The 21,679-nt window shown below is 41.1% G+C and overlaps 1 long non-coding RNA gene across 3 annotated transcripts; it reads right to left on the bottom strand.

The window, feature by feature from the left end:
- Window positions 1-256: 256 nt before the first annotated feature.
- On the bottom strand, window positions 257-21,499 carry LOC111558511. Of its 3 annotated transcripts, none has more exons than XR_006592286.1 (6): window positions 20,371-21,499; window positions 15,959-16,058; window positions 13,021-14,143; window positions 11,359-11,520; window positions 10,552-10,871; window positions 257-1,064 (listed from the first exon to the last, which is right to left on the bottom strand). It is a non-coding gene; the product is annotated as an uncharacterized LOC111558511 (long non-coding RNA). The 3 variants fall into 3 exon arrangements; XR_006592285.1 differs by lacking the exon at window positions 257-1,064 and having other exon boundaries at window positions 9,462-10,871; window positions 13,021-13,180; window positions 14,002-14,143; XR_002739433.2 differs by lacking the exon at window positions 257-1,064 and having other exon boundaries at window positions 9,462-10,871.
- Between the last annotated feature and the right edge of the window lie 180 nt (window positions 21,500-21,679).

Genomic DNA, 21,679 nt, shown 5'->3' with positions numbered 1-21,679 from the left:
GTCTGGAAAACCTCCAAAAGCATGGAGGTTAAAGAACACCCTACTAAAGAATGAATGGGTCAACCAGGCAATTAGAGAAGAAATTAAAAAATATATGGAAACAAATAAAAAAAAATACAACAATCCAAACGCTTTGGGATCCAGCGAAGGCAATCCTGAGAGGAAAATACATTGCAATTCAGGCCTATCTCAAGAAACAAGAAAAATCCCAAATACAAAATCTAACAGCACACCTAAAGGAACTAGAAGCAGAACAGCAAAAACAGCCTAAATCCAGCAGAAGAAAAGAAATAATAAAGATCAGAGCAGAAATAATATAGAATCTAAAAAAACTGTAGAGCAGATCAACGAAACCAAGAGTTGGTTTTTTGAAAAAATTCATGAACAGCCCATCACAGCATACCCAATAGAATCCTATGATCTTCACAGTATTTACACACACACGCGCGCGCACGCGCGTGCACACACACACACACACACACACACACAGAGTAAGGAGAAGAGATTTGCCGGTAACTACTGTTGGGAGACAATTCTTCATGGATCTTCGGTGTTTCTGTATGGCTTGCAAGGACAGGTACTGACCTCCCTTTATTCTAGATCATATTTCTTAGCCTCATCTAAGGATGTTTATACAGTGAATAGCCTTGGAATATAGAAATAGCGTCTCCCTGCAGAGCAAAGGGCAGTCATGTTTACAGTCCAGTATAATAAAAGATAATGTCTCCTCAGGAGCAAAGGGTATTATTACTGCCCATTGTAAAACAAGATTTGTGTTTCCTAACCATAGGCTTCCCTCCTGTAACTTACCCCATTGTGTGTGTAGTTCCCACTGGGTTCTCTTCACATTACAGCAACAGCTGTGTTTCTTTATTATGTGACTTCAGTCCCCGCTCATGGCAAAGAAAATTGGGCCAGTGTGGGCCCCTGATTCCAGGACAGCATTACATTAGCTGGTCAACACTTACCCTGTGGTCTGGCTGGGCAAGATAAGCCTGGCCAATCAGAATTCTCTTTTGAGAGAATAAAGTTGCTAGTAACAGGATCAGGAAAGGAAAGGATGCCTAGAAAGAGTGAAGACAAATTAGAATTGGGGACACAAAATGGTAACAGCAAGTCAAATTTTGAGCAGAACAGATGCACACAGAGAAACAATGTTGCTATAAGAAACAGAGACAGAGATAGAGTAGCCCAAGAAAAAGAGAGAAAAAGTAGCTTTGGTTCCTGATGGCTTCCTAGTTTCTGTTAACAAATATCTTTATCATAAATGCTCTTTTTCTAAAGATTTGAGTGACTCTTTGTTTCAATCAACCAAAGGACCCTGACCAAGACAGCTGGCCATGCCTGTAAACAGGCATCTAGCTGAGAAACAGTACACTATTGCTCTATCACAAAATACTCCTCTTCCAGAAAGGAACCGTGAATGTGGGAGCAACCATGTTAATCACCCTTAGGAAACAGAAAGTTGCCTTTAAGAATGTTACTTTAAAATGATGAATTTTGGGGCGCCTGGGTGGCGCAGTCGGTTAAGCGTCCGACTTCAGCCAGGTCACGATCTCGCGGTCCGTGAGTTCGAGCCCCGCGTCGGGCTCTGGGCTGATGGCTCGGAGCCTGGAGCCTGTTTCCGATTCTGTGTCTCCCTCTCTCTCTGCCCCTCCCCCGTTCATGCTCTGTCTCTCTCTGTCCCAAAAATAAACGTTGAAAAAAAAAATTTATAAAATGATGAATTTTGTGGTATTGAATTATATCTCAATAAAGCTGTTGATTTTAAAAAGTGTTTTTTAAAGGGGTGCCTGTGTGGCTCAATCAGTTAAGCATCCGACTTGGCTCAGGTCATGATCTCGAGGTTCATTAGTTCTAGCCTGGTGTCAGGCTCCATGCTGACAGCTCAGAACCTGGAGCCTGCTTCAAATTCTGTGTCTCCCTCTCTCTCTGCCTCTCCCCACTTGCACTCTGTCTGTCTGTCTGTCTGTCTCTCAAAAATAAATAAACATTAAAAAAAATTTTAAGTGCTTTTAAAAGAAAAGCTAATGTAATACAAATTATTGGGTTTTTTGAAGGTACCAGGGAAGTCATTAAAGACAAATGTGTGGGACAGATTGAGTCTGCCTTTAAGGAATAGGAGGAGCTTGGGAGTGTATAACCACATGCCCTGGGTCATTTGGATTTGTGACCTAAGAGCTTGGACAGTCCCAAGGAAACCTGAGGGGACCAGGGTGGCCCCTGACTGTGGTATTAAATAGTCTGGGCAGCAGGCGTCTACTTAGGTAGTATTGACAAGCCCTCCCACTCAAATGATCTTAACATCTGCTAGTGTTTCTCATCCATTAGGATGGCTATTAACAAAAGAATAGAAAACCGCAAATGTTGGTGTGGATGTGGAGAAATTGGAACCCTTGTGCTTTGCTGATGGGAATGTAAGATGATGCAGCCACTGTAAAGAAATTGCTATACTATTTTGTACAGAAAAGGAAACCAGTTACATGGAAGTGACTGTCTAAGTGGAGACTGTGGAGTGGAGAATGCCTAAGAAGGAATGCAGTGAGATTAACCCAGATAGGGCATTAAATGACAACAGAGACCATCACTCAGGTTTTAGCAAAATAAAGGACCCAGAAGAATTGAGCAGAGGCTTGAGATGACTCTCAGACCAACATGGAATTCTTAGGGGCTCTTCTCTCTGTAGCTCCAAGCTCATGCATAAATATTCATATTCATATTGTTTTGAGTCTGCAAACTGGAATATCATAAATGTACATGGCATCTAGGCCCAAGAACATTGGGACAGGCTAAGGGGAAGACATGCTGTGTGAGACTTGAGGAGAAAAGCCTTGTCTGAGCCAGGTGAACTTTGCTGCTGGTGCACTGGAGGCATCATAAATGAGATGCTCCTCACTACAGACCCTCTAGGATAGTGTTTCTAATGTGTCATGTGAGATTCTGCATGTTCTAGGTAAGAAAGGATTTGGTCTTCCAGTAAGGCTGATCTAGGTCACTGTCTGCAACCTCCCTACTCCCTTTGCTGATAAGGAAACAAACTTTAATTTGTGAAATAAAGGTGACTTATCCAAGATTATGCAGGTAGGGCCATCTCTGCCTCTTCTCGTGGAATATTTTGCTACACTTCCAAACAATTTGAAGTTGTGTATCAGTATGTCTTTATAACAATTCTACTTTTCTCTATTTTCTTTGAATTACCTGTATCCAGCACCCTGAATGACAATAGAATGCATTCTTATTAATTCAGGAAGGGGATCCTAATGTTGCCCATGGAGTTGGGGCAGTTTCTCCAATAATGGCGCCCTTAGCCCAACAGTAGCAAATAATGGTGGCCAGGCATCCTTAGGACTAGTGGTATATACCTCAGAGATGGTTAGAGAAGCAAAGGCCTCATTTGGGGGTCATGGGACAGAATGAACATATTGAACTCTACAGCTGTGGTCCCATTAGCATCTTGCCTAACCAAAAAACCACATACCAGACAGAATATGCTTCAGGTCCCTACCCAACAACTTTTAAGATGGCTTTGCGAAACTCTGTATCAACAGACACAATTTCATTGCTCTGTGATGTATCTATCATTCATGGGTGCCATTTACTTCAGAGGCCAGACGGGCTGTTTAAGCAGTTTCCACTGTCAGTGGTGTAGAGTGTTGGACACATTCCAGTAAAATTAAAACTAATACGTGTTGAGTGCTTGCTATGTCCCAGGGACTGTTCTAAGTGTTTTTTAATTTTGTTTTAACATTTATTCATTTTTGAGAGACAGAGCACAAGTGGGAGAGGGGCAGAGAGAGAAGGAGACACAGAATCCAAAGCAGGCTCCAGGCTCCCACCTGTCGGCACAGAGCCCTACGTGGGACTCAAACTCACAAGACTGAGCTGAAGTCGGATGCTCACCCGACTGAGCCACCCACGTGCCCCTCTAAGTGCTTTCTATACATTTATTCATGTAATCTTCAAAACAACCCAGTAAGGTAGAGGCTATTATTATTCTGATTGAGCAGGTGTAGAAACTAAAATAAAGAGCTGTTAAGTCACTTTTCTGAAAGCGGCAGCCAGTAAGTGGCAGAGCTGGGATTTGAGCCCAGAAAATCTGGAGTTAGAATCTGTGCTTTTAAATCTTTACACTATTCTGCCTCTCCTGTACTATATGGTTTAATATAATGGGTAATTATATATCAGAACTACATTGTCTTTCAGTCTCCTGAAGGGCATTTTGACCTTCTTCAGGGTTGACTGTCCCCCCCACCCCAACCCTTTATCAAGATGCCATTGGTTAATATCCTTTCTGGATCCCAATGTTTAGTGTCAGTGCTATAATTTGTGTTGCTATGGAAAATTTCTGGCTGAATGCAGTTTTCCTTATGTTGATTAGTAAATAACTTGTAATTTTTTCAGGCAAAGAGTTTCTGAAAAGGAATTATTGTTTTTTTTTAAGATTTTATTTTTTTTAAGTAAATTCTACACCCAATGTGGGCCTCGAACTCACAACCCCTAGATCAAGAGTCACATGCTCTACCAACCGAGCCAGCCAGGCATCCCTAGAAAGGAATTATTAGCCCATGTCTCTAATCCCCTACTTGGAGGTGAAGCCTGGTGGGCTGTCCCTACTTATCTGACCCAGAGTAGCCTGGGCAGGGAGCCTGAGGTTCTCACCCATGGCTATGAAGTTGGAACCAAGACTCTCAGATTGGGGACATACATACAGACAGATAATGAACTCGGGAGTTTTATTCTAGTGGGGTCACCTAAACAAAGTAGCACTGAGGTGGGTCAAAAGAGCTAAAGCAGAGTGGAATGGGTTGAGAAACCCAGCAAAGATAGGAGAAGGAAGAGGCAAGCCAAAAGGAATCATTAGAGGGCTTTCCAGGCAACTTTGACTGACTCTGTGCAAGATCAGAGAAAGGAAGCTGTTGCCAGAAGTACTGACATGTTTGAATAAACTTCCCAAACTTCAAAGAATGCTTAAAACTCTATTCAAATCTTTATTAATTTTCACATCCCTTAAATATGCATATAATCAGTGTGGACAATTCTGTGTGCTCTTTCACTTAGTGTTAATAAAGCATTTCTAGGAATCAACACAGTCCACATCCTTGGCTCTTTTATGACATTCCTTCCTATTGTTCTTTGGCCATTTCCCTACCCTTGAAGCAATTCCAATATCTTTCTCTACTGGACAATGCTTGATAAGGTGTTGTGGACCTGTGCCTGCCAAAGCAGAATTCTCCCAGGCACACGTACACCTGGGCTCGTACTCCTTGTGGGCATAGAATCTTGAATTCTGAATAGTCATCCGGATCCATCTTGCCCAGCTGGCTACCTCCAACAATAACCAAAGGTGTCCTGGGACTCAGGGCCTCATAAAATCCATAAAGAATTAATTTAAAAAGACCAAACCCAGATTGAAAGAAGAAAAACTTATTATGTACCAGTTATCCTACACATAACCAGATATCAAATATTGTCTAGAGTGATTCTATGTTAACTTTAAAAATCCTCTGGTCGTGGTTAACACTTCTGTCCTTGCAATCCAGTGTGATTCTTCTTCTGCTTCTGCCATCCTGATTCTGTTGATTCCATTCTCTTACTTAAAACCCACCACTGAGTTCTGGGCTCTTAGGATGAAACCCAAGTTGCCAACTCCGGTCAACAGAATTATGGCCCCAACGAGGTTCACATCTTAATCCCTAGAGCCTGATTATATTATCGTACATGGCAAAAGAGACTCTGCTGATATAATAAAATAAGGATCTTGAAACAGGAAGATTACCCTGGATTATCTGGGTGGGCCCAACATAATCATAAGGGTCCTTATAAAAGGGAAACAGGAGGGCCAGGGTCAGAGAAAGAAGATGTAAATAGGTAGCCTCCAGAAGCTGGTAAAATGAAAAAACTGATTCTCCCCTAGAGCCAGAACAGAAGAATGGTGCTGAGGAACATTTCTGAGTAAGTGCCGAGGTTCCCACATTATCCTCTTTGATGTCATAGAATTAGTCTTCTGAAAATCCGTAGACATATATCAGCCACAATATTTATTAAGTGCCCTCTGTGTGCAAAGATCTCTGCTTTAGTACATAATTATAGTTGGTTGAATAGTGGTACCCCCAAAATGTGTTCAAGTCCTAACCTCTACAACCTGTGAATATGACCTTATTTTGAAAAAAAGTTCCTGGGGCACCTGGGTGGCTCAGTTGGTTAAGCATCTGACTCTTGATTTCAGCTCAGGTCATGATCTCACGATTCGTGAAATCAAGCCCTGTGTGGGGCTCTGGGCTGACAGTGCGGAGCCTGCTTGGGATTTCTCTCTCTCTCTGCCCCTCCTATGCTCTGTGTGTGCATGTGCTCTCTCCCTCTTTCTCAAGGTAAGTAAACTTAAACAAACATAAATTTTTTAAAAAGAGAAAGAAAAATGTCCTTGCAGATATAATTACATTAAGGATCTCAAGATAAGATCATCCTGGCATTGAGGTGGCCCTAACTCCAACAGATGTCCTTATAAGAGAAAGACAGAAGGAGGGGTGCCTGGGTGGCTTAGTTGGTTAAGTGCCAATTCGGTTTAGGTCACAATCTCACAGTTCATGAGTTGGAGCCCCACGTGGGGCTCTGTGCTGACGACTCAGAGCCTGGAGGCTGCTTCAGATTGTGTCTCTCTCTCTCTCTGCCCCTCCCCTGATCACATTCTGTCTCTCTCAAAAATAAATAAACATTAAAAAAAATTTTTAAGAGAAAGACAGAAGGAGATTTGAGGCACAGAGACGCACAGGGGCAAGGCCATGTGAAGACAGTGGTAAAGATTGGAGTTATGTTGCCAGAAGCCAAGGAAAGCTTGGAGATGCTAGAAGCTGGAAGAAGCAAGGAATGATTCTCTTCAGAGGGAGTACAACCTGGCCAACACCTTCAAAGGGAATCCAGACTTCTGGCCTCCAGAACTGTGAGAGAGTCACTTTCTGTTGTTTTAAAACCCTTTCTGTGGTCATTTGTTATGGTAGTCACAGACAATACTACAACAACCTTCCCTACACTTCTCTGTTCTGTAAGCCACTAAGATCCTGTTTGCCTATCACACTACAGACAAAAGACACCTTTCCATCCTGCTCTTTCCCATCCCTCCACGCTTCCGGTTGTGGTTCCTGTCTCACCTCTCCTGTGCTTTAACCACCTGTTAGTACACACTTCTCTGAGTGACTTTGCTTTCAACACAAAAGCAACCGGTGCTGACCGGCCAGAATGGACGCTGGCTGCCATCATGGAGCAAAGTCCAGGAGGCCCCTGCTGTGTCAGGCATTACCTCTTTAGGTGCTGGATCGTGGCTAGCAGATATTGGCAAGAGTCCCGATGGGAATTCTGTTCTGTTGTGTACCCAGAACTGTGCTAAGTGGCCTATATCTTTGAAACCACACCACAACTAGATGGGTGAGGAAACTGAGACTAAAAAAGGTTCAGTGATGTGCCGTATGTCACTAGTTAGCAAGCAAGTAGCAGAGTAGGGGCTGGAAGCCAGGCAGCTTGACTCTGAGTTCTGTTATGGAGCAGCTGAGGAAATGCATGGAGTCAGTCATTTCTCTATGGAGTAGAGAATAGTTGGAAAGAAGTGCCATCCAGTCTGGGACCCTCAGAAACAGGAATTATTTATTTCAGAAAAATGGCATCAGAGGGGATACAAGTTGACTCATCATTCGGTCCCAGCTGGAGCCTCAGAGCCAAGGAATGCATCAACCCCAGGGGAAAGTGAGCAGGGGTGTGGAGCACTCTCCCACTGGTACCCCAGGGAGGGGTGAGCTCCAAGCTCGGGATACAACCATGGCAGAGAACTCAGAGTACATGGAAGGCTGAAGGACTTTTGGGGAAGCTGGGAATGACAGCCAGAACCCCAAAGGCGGGAACTTGGTAAGATTCCCTGAGGCCTGAGGTTTCCCCGCATTTGCCGGTTCTTTCCCCTCCTGCCTCCCTGAGCTGACCCTGTGAAACCTTGGCATGGAAAGGACACATGCGCTTATGTGAGTGATGCGCAGACTGGGTAAAACAAGCCAACCTGTGTCTCCAGCCTTGGAGTGGAGAAGTGAAGCCAGAGACAGAATGGGTAGTGTTGCCTTGAAAGAGGGAAGGGCCCTCAGCAGCCCGAGGCCTGTAGTAGAGAAAAAGGAGAACCAAGGAGACCTACCTCAGCCTCAGCCACAGGCATGGCCCCTGGGGCTTAACCACTGAACACTCAGTGCTCCCTGCACAGACAGGTGGAGGGAAAGTGAGGGGAGCCGACTTAAAAGTGAAGAGCAGCTGGTACCATGGAACTTACCAGTGCATGACCTCCTTGCTTTTACTCCCCAACCCCCCATATTATGATGGCCATGTTTGCTGACAGTCGGTGGCCTTTTCTGGTACTACGTATGTAGGTGTGCCTTACAGGGATTTTAAAATAAATCTAGTCTCAAGTGATTCATTATTCTATTACATTAGTTAGCTGTTGGCAGATCTGTCACACCGTATACAAAAGCTGAGCTATTTTGGTGCTTGTACTTATGAGTCATCTCGCCAACTTTCTGTATATATTTTCTACCACTGTTCTATAATCACATTTTTTCATTCTGGGAATACAGGTGTTAATTATGTTTTTACTTTCTCCTACATTCTTTTTATTCTGAGACCAAAATAGCAACAACAAACAAAAATATCTTTATTTCTTTAATATCCCATGGAGATTTCTAAAACTGACTTTGACACCCGTGCTGCAACTTAGATCTGAAGTTACAAATAAGCTACTGTAAATGTTCTTCTGAGATTTGCAATCAGCAAAAGTGTATATCAAGATAGCCTTGCATTTGTAGAGCCTGTCATAGCGTGTGCTCACCTTACCAAATGACTAAGTCTTCAAAAATTCTTTTTTGTGTTCACTAGATCTGCCTTGTCCATCATTGCTATTGAACTTTAAAAAGTTCATCTTAAACCCTCAATATGTGTTTACACCAAGAGGACTGAAGGAGAGAGGGAAAAATATACAGTGACTCAAGAAAAGATGGATTTGGGGGCGCCTGGGTGGCTCAGTCAGTTGGGCGTCCGACTTCGGCTCAGGTCATGATCTCACTGTCCGTGAGTTCGAGCCCCGCGTCGGGCTCTGTGCTGACTGCTCAGAGCCTGGAGCCTGTTTCAGATTCTGTGTCTCCCTCTCTCTCTGACCCTCCCCCGTTCATGCTCTGTCTCTCTCTGTCTCAAAAATAAATAAACGTTAAAAAAAAAATTAAAAAAAAAAAGAAAAGATGGATTTGTATGGCAGAGAAGACTACAAAACGTGTTTCATTTACTACACTATTTCTGGAAGGTCTCCCTTTGGCAACTTTAAAAACATTTTTTTTTCATGTTTATTTTTGAGAGAGAGAGAGAGAGAGAGAGGCTGTGCATGTGCACGTGTGCAGGGGAGGGGCACAGAGAGAGGGAGAAAGAGAATCCCACGCAGGCTCCCTACTGTCAGCACAAAGCCCAACGTGGGACTCAATCCCACCAACTGCAAGATCACGACCTGAGCCGAAATCAAGAGTCAGTCACTTAACCAACTGAGCCACCAAGGCGCCCCACCTTGGCAACTTTTAAGTGTTGTTATATCATCATTTCTTGGAGGCTTCTCTAGCTGTTCAAATGTGGTGAAAAGATGAGAGAATTGTAATATGCAGGTAAGGGAGGGTCTGGCTCCTCTGATTGAAAAACGTTTTTCCATTTTCCCCTTTTATGTCACCTCGAAACCCTGTCGAGTTGACTCAGTCACACTGGCTGGAGCTGAGTTGCATATACTTGAAGGGACACACACTTCCCCATTCGTATGACCACACTGGGAAGTTAGAAGCATAACTTTGACTCAACAGGAATTTTTCTGTCCACATACTTTCCATATCCAAGCCGTCAGGCCTCAGATGAAGGTCTTTACACTGTGCCAAAGTTTATTCTCATGGGCATCAAACCCAATTGCTCAACAGATAGCTTGTTGTTGCTGCTGCTGTTGTTATTGTTATTTGTTGTTTTTTAAGTAAACTCTACACTCAACATGAGGCTTGAACTCCCGACCCTGAGATCAAGAGTCACATGCTCTACCAACTGAGCCAGCCAAGCACCTCTCAACAGATAGTTTTGAGAGAAACTTGGACCTCAGAGAGCTTCCCATAGTCATTTGTCCAGACCGATGCCCTAAAATTACTGATGTCCACAAGTCAACTTGTGGACTTAAGGGATGACACTTAAGGAATGACACTCCTCAACAGCTGAAAATATGAGATGTTCTTGATTTTTTAAAATATTTCATAGATGCTGCAGGTGATAATTTTGTTCTGCAACCATAACAACAGGGGCCCGGACCACTCTTTTTGTGGTAACTATTCTCGATATATTTTCGGCTCAGTTTCACCTTATTTTGAAGTGAAAATACACATATTCTAGAGAACCGAAGGTAGTGCAGGGTGGCTGGATCATTGTTGGTATTAATTAATAACAATCAGTCTTTTTGTTGAAATCAACAGAAAATCCAATTCACACTGATTTAACAAAAGAAATTCGTTGTCTCACCTAAAAGGCAAGAGGTTGTTCAGGCCAGAGATGATTCAGGCCATAGAGATAAGTCTTGATGGTGTCAAGGGCCTCATTTCTTTTCCTCTCTCTGTTCTGGCTTCTACTATGGAAGCTGTACCCCCAGGCAGACTTCCTTCATGGTTGCAAAATGAATGTCAATAGTTCTGAGGTCATATGATTCCTTGTTCATGTCAGAAGGACAGAGAACATCTTTTTCTTCAATTATCAAATAAACTTCTGGGTTTCATTCCAGGAATGAGACCATTTACTGGATCCAGGAATATGGGGTAGCATGCTGGGCAAAAGTAAGCTCATCCCTGGAGCAGAGGGAGAATTAATCACATGTAAATTGTTTTGCTGAGAATGGGGTAGAAATGGTTATGCAAAAGAAAATGGGGGCAATGTTTTACCAAAAGAGGAGTATATGGATACAAGGAGGGAAAAATAACCAACATCCTGTATGGAGTGTTGGGAGGAAAATTGCAAACTATCCAGAAAAGTAGTCATAGTGAAGGGGTTTGTTAAGGAGTCTGAACTCGACATCCTTTGAAGGGTTAGATTCAGCAATTATCACCCAACATCTACAGAAAGCTCTCCAGAGCCATTTAATAAGGCTTTTTTTGTGTGGTTGTAAGAGTTTGATGTCTGGTTAGTGAGTTGATGGATGCCTTTTTGTCTTTGTACTCTTTTGTTATGTTTAGAATATTTTACAATTAAAAAGTGAAAGTAATGTAAAGTCATAGTATACATTATATCATTTTTTCTCCTTGCCACATACCCAAGAAACTATATTTTCTTGTTTACCTTGTGCTGACCTATAGGCTGTAGGCAGCCTATATGATATCTGTCCCTTCTGGGCTGAGGTAGAGAAAGGTCCTGTGTAAACTTTTAGTTCTGCCTTCTCCTTTAGGATGATAATGATGGCCAGATGTTGAGATGATGGAGGCACAAGAGCAAAGCAGCTTCCTTGGAAAGTAAGTAGTCACATACTCTGGTTATCAATTTCTGTGTGTCAAATAACTCTAAAACTTACTGGCTTAAAGCAATAATTTTGTATTACCTCCCATAGTTCTGTGTGTGCTGAGTGGGCTCGGCTTGACCATTCTCCCTAGGGGTCTCTCATACTGTTGCAGAAAGTTGTTGGCTAAATCTGCAGTCTTTTGACCACTCACCTGAGTTGGTAGTCCAAAATGGTTAGAATCGATGCTATCAACTGGGTGCTCTGGAGCTATCAACCACAGCACCCGTATGTCTTGGGCTTCTTACTGCATGGGTCCTAGGTTCTGAGAGGAAGCAGCCCAAGAGTGTGTGTCCCAAAAGACCCAGGAGGAATTAAAAGTTTTCTTATGACCTATCCTCAGATGTCACACACCATCATTGCTGCCATATTCTATTGATCAAGGCAAGTCACCAAAACCAATCCAGATTCAAAGCAAGGGAAATTGGACTCCTACATTTGATATAGGGAGTAGCATATGGTACAGGAAGGGTAAATATTGATAGTGGCCATCTTTTATTATCTGCTGTATCTGACCTACAGTGGACTTGGGATGAGCAAAAAATAAATTTTATGTGTGAAGCCATAGAAATTTGGGGGGTTGTCTGTTACCTTAGCATAAGACTCACTTAAGCTATCTAACAGAATGGGAATGATAGAAAATATGAAAAAGTCCAAAGAAAAAGAATGACCATGATTAACCTTTCATATTTCCTTCTTACCTTTTATGCATATTTTAATATAGTGATCATGCCATGTGGATAAGTTTATAGTGTTTTTTTCCCCACTTAGAATTTTAATATAAATATAGCCCTTTCTTATACAGAAGTCTTAGTAAAGACTTTAAATTATTATTATTTTTTGAAGATTTTATTTTTAAGTAATCTCTACACTCAACATGGGGCTCGAACTTACAACCCCAAGATCAAGAGTCACATGCTCTACAGACTGATGCAGCCAGGTGCCTCAAGACTTTAAATTATTGAATAATATTTCACTGATAAAGCACTCAACTGCTTCGAAATACACATTTAGTGTTTTCCCCCTTTACTTAATGTCATAAATAATGCTGCCATAAATATCTTTGTGCATAAAGCATTATTTCTTTTTGATAAATTATATTCATTCATCTTTAGATCCTTGATTTTATAAGGTTTTATCCTAATAAATTTCTTGACATCATCCCTAACTGTATTTCCTGTGGACGGTACCCCAGTTTATAGTTCCAGTCCTGATCTCTCCACTTACTCTAGACTTGACATCACTAGTTGTGATCACTAATAGGCATTTCAAACCAAATATGTCAAATTATTCTTGATTCTCCTTCCATTTCTCAAACCAGTTCCTTTCCTAGGCATCCTTATCCCAGTTGATGAGGCCATGATCTGCTCAACTGCTTACACCTAAACCTGGCAGTTACTCTGCATTCCTCCCATTCCCTTGCCTTGCAGTCAGTTAGCAAGTCCTACCTGTTTTATCTCCAAGGTATACCTCATTTGTCCATTTCTCCTTCCAAAGCTGCCCACAAGGCCATGCTATCATCATCTTCCCCTGAGCTACTGTGATGTTTTGCTGAGAGGTCTTCCTGTTTCCATTTTTGTTTTCAATTCTGAGTTAAATCTGTTAAAACTGTAAATCAAATAGCGTCACTCTCCTGCTTATAGCCAGGCCCCTCTGGTTCAGCCCAGAACGCTTCTGGCTTCTACCTACCTCACTTAGCTCTTAACACCAGCTCCTCCTCTGCCACACTGATCTCTCTACTCTGAGTTCACTATAAACTCTTTCTGCCACAGGGCCTTTGCATTCCTTCCTGTCCTTGAACACTTTTCTCTACCTCTTCCTGGAGTTGCCTCTTTCTCATCTTTCAATTCGATTGTCTTGTCCGATTGTCGTCTTCTTAGAGAAACTGTATGGACTATTCTATTTAAAATAGCCAGTCACTTTCCATTAAGTACTCTGTGATGGCTCCAGAACTTTTATTGAAGAATAGTTTAGGGACAATAAATAATCTGGTTGAGAATGTGGGATGGTGGGAAGGGCTATGACACGTGTCTTGAGGATTCATTTACATAGCAATTTACATTAGACTGAGAGACTATCAGTAGTCTTCTCAAAGACCAGTAATAGTGGTGGTAGGGTTGATGAATATTATGGGGATAAAACACCTCCCACCCTAAACACTCCTGGGTGATGTCATTGTACTTACCGTGTCTGTTTCCTTTACTGCACCTATCACTGTCTGTAATTATCTTATTTTCTGTGCTTTCTCCCCTTGCTAGAATCCAGGCTCCTTAAAAACATAGTTCTTGTCTGATTTCCCTCCATACCCCATGCTACCCCCAACTCTAAGAACAATATCTAACTCATAGCAGTCAATAGATATTTTTATAAGTTAATGAATTGCTTTATAAATAGGACTAATTTACTCTATTTTATATTTCCACCCCAACCTTATCACCAAGTAGATGTCCATGGATTATTTTGGTTTTCAAATCCATGATGTGCATATTGATGTTTCTATACATATACATGACACTCCATTTCCGGGAAAGTAGAATGTGTGTCAGGATTCCTCACACAGGAAGGCGGAAGCTAGGAGAAAATAAGGTAAAGATATGCTGGAGATGATATGGAAAAAAAAAAAGACAGTAAAAGGGTTCAGTACTTGGAGAATATGGAAAGAAGGTGCTGTATGGCAGAAGAGACCATTCATACCTTTGCGTTATCATTAAAAAGCTATTCAGTGTTTTCCAGATCAAAATGTTCTTTCTAACCTTTAGGAGTTTTGACCCCAGCTTTAGAAATAGTACTCTGCACCACGTCCTATGGTCTTTGGCTGTAAGCCTGTCTCTTGACTGTGTTCCCTGTTTCTTGGCTGGTTTCCTGCCTTGCCACTCAGTTTCATTTCCAAATTCGGGTTTCCTTATGTGTGAGTCATAGTTCAATAAACAGTGATTGTATGTGCTGAGGCTCAAATGAGGCAGAGCAGGGCTACTACTCTGCAAAGACTTTGGACATTTTCTCCAGAGTACTCTTGGTCCAGGCGCCTCACCCCTCTTCTAGAACCAGGGGCCCTGTTGTATTTGGCCATGCCTGCCTGTTCTGGCACCCACCGGGCCTGGTGGCTGAACTTGGGCTAAGAAGTGAAGAAACATACGGGTGGGTTTGGATAGAAGTCAGGGACTGAGATGGGTGCTGGGGGCTGCTCCATACAGAGCCAGAGGGAGACTAGGTAAGGAGTGCAGTTGGGTGGTTACAACTGAATGATGGCTTGTTTTCATAGGATTTGTTCTGCGTGTGAACATTCTTCATTTGTTGTCAATCTAGAGTGTATGAAGAGTCACTAAAGAGGCACAGATATGAAGGAAGGACCTTTGCAAGAACTAGCCAGAGATCTATAAATCAGGCATGTCAAGGTTTAATATACTATTTCCTGCCTTGTCACATAAGTGATAAAATTTATATTTTATTAATAATTTCAACAGCAACAACATTTAGTACTATAACATTACCACCACATCCACTGTTTATTTAAGACCCTCTATTTTCCAGGCATCTACTATTTGCTATGTGCTTTGCTTATATTAGCCCCAATCTTTATAATCCTAGGGCATAGGGGATTATTTTCCCATTTTTACCAATTTTACCAACAAGAAAATTGAACAGAACAGTTAAGCCATTTACACAAGGTTATAAGCTAGTAAGTTGTAGAATCAGAATTTGAACCCAGGTCTATCTGGCTTCAAACTATGAAAGTTTTTATTTTTATTTGAAAATGAATTTTTAATGAAATCATGCTTAAATGTCTTCCCTTTCTATAAAAGTATGAATGACCTATTTATACTACTACTCCAGAAAAGTATATTGCTTTTTAAAATAGATTCTTTCAATAATATTTGGATTTAAAGTTTCTGTTGAATTTTATTTAATCTGGCACCAACTTTTAAAAACATAATACAGTATTCTCATTTTGCAGTTTCCATACTTATTTTAAGCTAGTTTATAGACGGTAAACTTTTTCAATAACTGCTTGTGGAGGTCAACGTTTTGTCATTTACAAGAGTTAATGTTGAGAAATAAGGCATTTGTTGTATAATTCCACTCAACTGGCAGGGAAGGTAATGTGCAAATAATTTAGGAATTTTCTACAGAAGAAAGCAGACATTGTGCCTTTTTGCGTATAGAGTACTTGAATATGATTTTTACTTCATTGAAAAACTTACCCATGATTATGCTTTGTGTTTTTTTTAATAAAACAATACATACTTATTATAGAATATTGGTAAAACACATAAAAAGAATCATGTATAATTCTACCAAAGATAAAAAAAATTAATGTAGTTGTATATTTTACATGTCCCTTTTATACAAAAGTTTCCATATTTTACATGTAATTTACTATCCTACCTGGAATTTATTTCAGGATGGGGTGTTGAGCCTTATGTTTCTAGAAAAACAGAGATGAGCATGGAACTAGTTCCTTAGTTTCCAATATGATGTGATGTCCCTGTTGGAAATATATAAACTCAGTTTGAAGTGAGACAAATCCCTGATCAATTTATATCCACTGTTGGAAAAATTCACAGGATTCTTGATGTATACTAGATGCATATGTTAAAACTCCCAAGATCAAGATAAAAAAAAATTTTTAAGTTTATTTATTTTGAGAGAGAGAAAGAGAGAGAAAGCACACGCAGAGGAGGGGCAGAGAGAGAGGGAAACAGAGAATCCCAAGCAGGTTCCATGCAGGGCAGAATCCAACGTGGGGCTCAATCCCAGAACCCTGGAATCAGGAGCTGAGCTGAAATCAAGAGTCAGATGCCCAACTGACTGAGCCATCCAGGTGTCCCAACATCAAATTTCTGCCAAGAAAATTTATTTTTTTTATGTTAATAAGGTTCTGTGTTCAAATTTAAATGTCATTTTTGAAGGGCATCTTGGTGGCTCACGGTTGATTTCGGCTCAGGTCACGATCCCAGAGTTATAGGATCAAGCTCTGTGTTGGGCTCTGCCTGAGTGTGGAGCCTGCTGAAGAGTCTCTCTCTCTCTCCCTCTGCCCCTCTCTCCTGCTCACGCTCTCTAAAATAAAAAATAATAATAATAAAAATGTCATTTTTTGATTCTGAGGTAAGATAGCTTGACAGATTGTTAAAAGCGCAGTAGTCGAGGGGCGCCTAGGTGGCTCAGTCGGTTGAGCGTCCGACTTCGGCTCAGGTCATGATCTCACAGCCCATGGGTTCAAGCCCCGCGTCGGGCTCTGTGCTGACCGCTCAGAGCCTGGAGCCTGTTTCAGATTCTGTGTCTCCCTCTCTCTCTGCCCCTCCCCCACTTGCACTCTGTCTCTCTCTGTCTCAAAAATAAATAAAAGTTAAAAAAAAAAAGCGCAGTAGTCAAGAAATACAATTTACAATAAATCTTTCAAGAAATGAATTGAAATTCCTTCCAAAAAGCTTCTCAACTCCCCAGCCTTAAATTCTAACCTTTCCAAGAGACATATGCAATATTTTTTTCCCTTTGCATGGATTTTATTTTTTAGAGCAGTTTTAGGTTCACAGCAAAATTGGGTGGTGGGAAAGTACAGAGTTCCATAAATCTCCTGCCCTTACACAAGCTAGCCTCCACCACTCTCAACAGCCTGCACCAGAGTGGTGCATTTGTTACAGTCAATGCACCTACACTGACGTGTCCTTATCACCCAAAGTCCATAGTTTATATTAAGTTCCCCCCTGCTATAAATTTTGACAAATTATATAGTGACATGTATCCACCATTATAGTATCATATAGAAGTTTCACTGCCCTAAAAATCCTATTTATCCCTCCCTTCCCCCTAATGTCTGGCAACCAGTGATCATTTTACTGTCTTGCAATATTTTTGAGAGAATTTTCTTTGTCATTTAATCGGAAAACATTTCTAAACGATCTTCTAAGACATGACTATAAGGCTCTCTAATAAAATAGTGTAGAGCTACATTTCCACGAATCACGAGGCCTTCTTGCTTTAAAGCAAAAAGTAGACAATGATGCATTTGGGGGATGTGGTTATAAGTTGGATTATTCTCTTCACATAATGAAGTTTTATAAGGAATATAGTATCTGTTCCTACTTCCTGCAGCCCAGGATGTGATTGTGCCAAACTAGTTTGTACGACATAGTGGCGAGCAAAGCCACAAACATCCCATATTTAAATGTTTAGAAAGACCCACTGTGTATGATAGATTATAGCCAGGGAGCATCTTGTCTTCTGCAAGAAGAAAAAATTCACTTTTTGTTCACTGAGGAATTAGAAAACATAAAGTACATTGTTTTTTAATCATGTTGCTGTCAGTCTGGACCTATTTTGAGACTGGATATTTAAGACAGCTATCCTAGTTTGTTTTGAATTATTTAGTATTGTTTCTTTAGTGCTTTATTATATATATTTTTTTAAATGGGTTTTTTTGTTTTTTTGTTTTTTTTGGGGGGGGGATAATTTCAAACTCACAGTTTGCACAAACAGAAATTATAGCAAGAATATCCATAAACTCTTTACCCAGATTCATCTACTAACATTTTACTCCATTTGCTTTATCAGTTATGTAAGTGACTTCTTTCTTTTTGAGGTAATATTTACATTATATGTATGAAATATTTTCTGAATCATTTGAGGGTATATTATATACCTCATGGTCTTTTACCCCTAAATAGTGTGTATATCCTAAGAACAGGGACTTTCTTTTATATGACCAAGACAGTACATTTAATATAATACCTTTGTCTACTTTTCTGTTCATATTCTGAGTTTTTCAATTGGCCCAATAATGTCCTTTGTAGCGTTCTCCCCTTCCGCTAGAGGGCCTAGTCTAGGGTCAGGTATTATATTTAGTTGCCATGTCTTTTCACCTCTTTTATTTTATTTATTTTTTAAGTTTGTTTATTTATTTATTCTGAGAGAGACAGAGACAGCACAAGCAGAGGGAAGGGTAGAGAGAAAGGGAGAGGGAGAATCCCAAGCAGGCTCCACACGTCGGCGCAGAGCCCAAAGTGGGGCTCAAACCCACAAGCTGTGAGATCATGACCTGAGCCAAAACCAAGAGTTGGACGCTTAACAGACTGAGCCACCCAGGAGTCCCTCACCTCTTTTAATCTGGAACATTTCCACTGCCCTCTTTAAGAATACAGCCCCACCACCCCTTTCAAAAACAGAATATTATGTTTTCAGGTTTGTCTGGTATTTTCCCAGAAGTCTATGGAAACAGCCCCCTCTGATCTGAGCTGCCTGTTTGAAGCTGTACTGGAGAATAATGGTTTCTCCTTTTCTTCTGCTTTTCAAATTTCACACATGTGTCTCCATTGGCGGGATTTAACCTGGAAACATTTAAGGAAAAGTCTTCTGGAAAATGGAATTATAAGCTTTCTCCCACAGCACACAGAGGGGTGGCAATAGTGCTAAGTTGACCATGGAGAAGCTAGGGATAGAACAAAGAAGACGGTGAACTCCCTGTCCTCATGGAGCGTACTGTCTCCAGGGAGATCTGTAAGTGCCATGAGGGAAACACAGGGCTGTAACCCAGAATAACAGGGGCACTCTCTCGGGGCACAGAGAACTGAAAGATGACAAGGAGCCACAGCTATGTGAAGCGTGGGGTGCGATGGGCTTGACTTTCTAGGTAGAGAAGTGGCCAGGACAGCGGGTCCCCTAGCAGAAAAGAGCTTGGTATATTTTTAAAACAACAGATCAATATGACTGGAATTTGGTGGAGCTTGGCATTATTTTATGGTGGAGAGGATGGCAGAGGTTGTATTGTGCTGGGGTTTATAGGACCTAGTGATCAACTGGCATTTTGTTCAAAGTGAAATAGAAATGTTCCTACCCCATGTGGCACCTTTGGGCAAATTAGAAAAGAGCATCCACTTCTCAAAGCATTTCCATCTTGTTGGGAAAATGTTGTAAAATGCTTTTAGTAGAACAAGGCACTTCACTGAAATCTGCCAGAGAATACTTGTAATAAATACAAAATTTTGGGGCGCCTGGGTGGCTCAGTCAGTTGAGCGTCCGACTGTGGCTCAAGTCATGATCTCGCGGTCCGTGAGTTCGAGCCCCACGTCGGGCTCTGTGCTGACAGCTCAGAGCCTGGAGCCTGTTTCAGATTCTGTGTCTCCTTCTCTCTCTGACCCTCCCCCATTCATGCTCTGTCTCTCTCTGTCTCAAAAATAAATAAACGTTAAAAAAATTTTTTTTTAAAATACAAAATTTACAGTGTTCCAATGTGAAAGGCAGTCTTCCAAAGGGTGGGTTGTTCTACTACAACCTGTACAACTGTATATTGCAGCCTCCATGGGGAGTCATAGAAGGCTTTCTGTGGGGAAGTTGAACAATCCTGTGTTGTCCCTCTGCGGAGGGGACACAAGGAGAGGAGAGGATTTCAGATGAGGTGTTTTGCAGGCAGATCGTACAATATTTTAGAAGCAAAGAGACTGGATGAAGGAGATAGGAAAGAGGATGAGATGGTGATGACTCATCAGGTTTGAGGGTAGCAGTGCCATTTTGCTGAGATGGGCACAACTGGGAGAAGACTGGGGCCTATGGGTGGGGAGAACAAAGAAATCAAGGAGTAATTAAAATCCAGGTGTTTGCCATCTCCCCTTGAATGCTCTTTTCAACTAAAAGTTTACCAAATTCTTAACTTTTTAAAAAATAAATATCCTTGAAAAACTTACCCATTAGAATCAAGGACAATAATAAACCTTTCAGGTTTATCAAATTGGGTAAAACTCAAATTTTACCAATATTTTCAAGTTCCTCTATGTTTTAAGTATTCTGCCAGAGACTTTACATACCTTATCTCATTTCCTCTGCTCAGCAGTCCATGAGGTAGTTCCCATTTTTATTTCCATTTTATAGAGGAGATGTGAGGCTCAGAGAAAGATCTTATCACTGGATTTGAACATGGTGCCATGGTTATAGGTCCTAGTCACAAGTTGATCCTACTGCCTTAGTCCCTTGTTTCTTTCAGCTTTATCAGTGCTATCCAAGAGTACATTCTGCAACGATGGAAATATTTTATATCTGCACTGTCCAGTAGTCATGTGGCTATTAAGTACTTGAAATGTGGTCATTGTGACTGAGGAACTGAATTTTTAATAACTACATGTGGTTAGTGGCTACCATATTTGTCAGTATAGCTCTAAATCAGTGAGGTCCAAAGAGGGTTGTGCTACAACCCAGGGAAGGTACAGAACACGCAGAGTGCAGAAAGAAAACACAAACAATGTTTTACATAATTACTTCTGATTTTTTGTGTGTATGTTTTATAATGTACCTAATATAGGTATACTAGGTATATAATAATAGATGTATATCTTCATACCATATATTACATACATTATTACATATGCAATTCATATACATCCTATACAATAATTTTTATCTAGCACTTACATAGCACTTACCATGTACCAGGCACTATGCTTTACAAACATTAACTCATTTAATCTTCATAATGAGACTATGACGTAGATACTTTCATTACAGTTCTTTTAGTTTCTAACTCCATGCATTTTAGGTTAAGCTAAATAAGTACGCTGGGAATGGAGAGAGGGCAAATATGTTCACTGATGGCTGAGTGACCAAAAATGTTTGGTGACTAGACATAGCAATTCCTAATCTCAAAATTTAAAGAGATTTTGGAGATGATCAAGCCCATCTTTTTCCCCACTGAAATGTGCTTTGCACGTAGAGGGATGAGGCTGAATGAAGGTGGGATAGGGTGATGGTTGAGACAAGAGTCCTGGAGACATTTGTACTTGTCTACAGAGACAACCACAGCTAACATGTGAAGATTTGTGTAATGATCCTAAAAGTTTCCCCATTAAAAAAAGTTCATCCTTGGGGCGGGCACCTGGGTGGCTCAGTAGGTTGAGCTCCAACTTTGGCTCAGGTCATGATCTAGTGATTTGTGAGTTCGAACCCCAGATTGGGCTCTGCGCTGACAGCTCAGAGGCTGGAGACTGCTTCAGATTCTGTGCCTTCCTCTCTCTCTGCCCCTCCCCACTAGCTGTCTCTCTCTCTCTCTCTCTCTCAAAAATAAAAAATAAAAACATTAAAAATTTTTTAAAGTTCACCCTTGCTAGTTTTGTTCTAGCTACT

This window comes from Felis catus, chromosome F2 (genome assembly GCF_018350175.1).
Source record: "Felis catus isolate Fca126 chromosome F2, F.catus_Fca126_mat1.0, whole genome shotgun sequence".
Classification (NCBI taxonomy): Eukaryota; Metazoa; Chordata; class Mammalia; order Carnivora; family Felidae; genus Felis; species Felis catus.
This window is presented reverse-complemented; position numbering and strand designations above follow the sequence as displayed.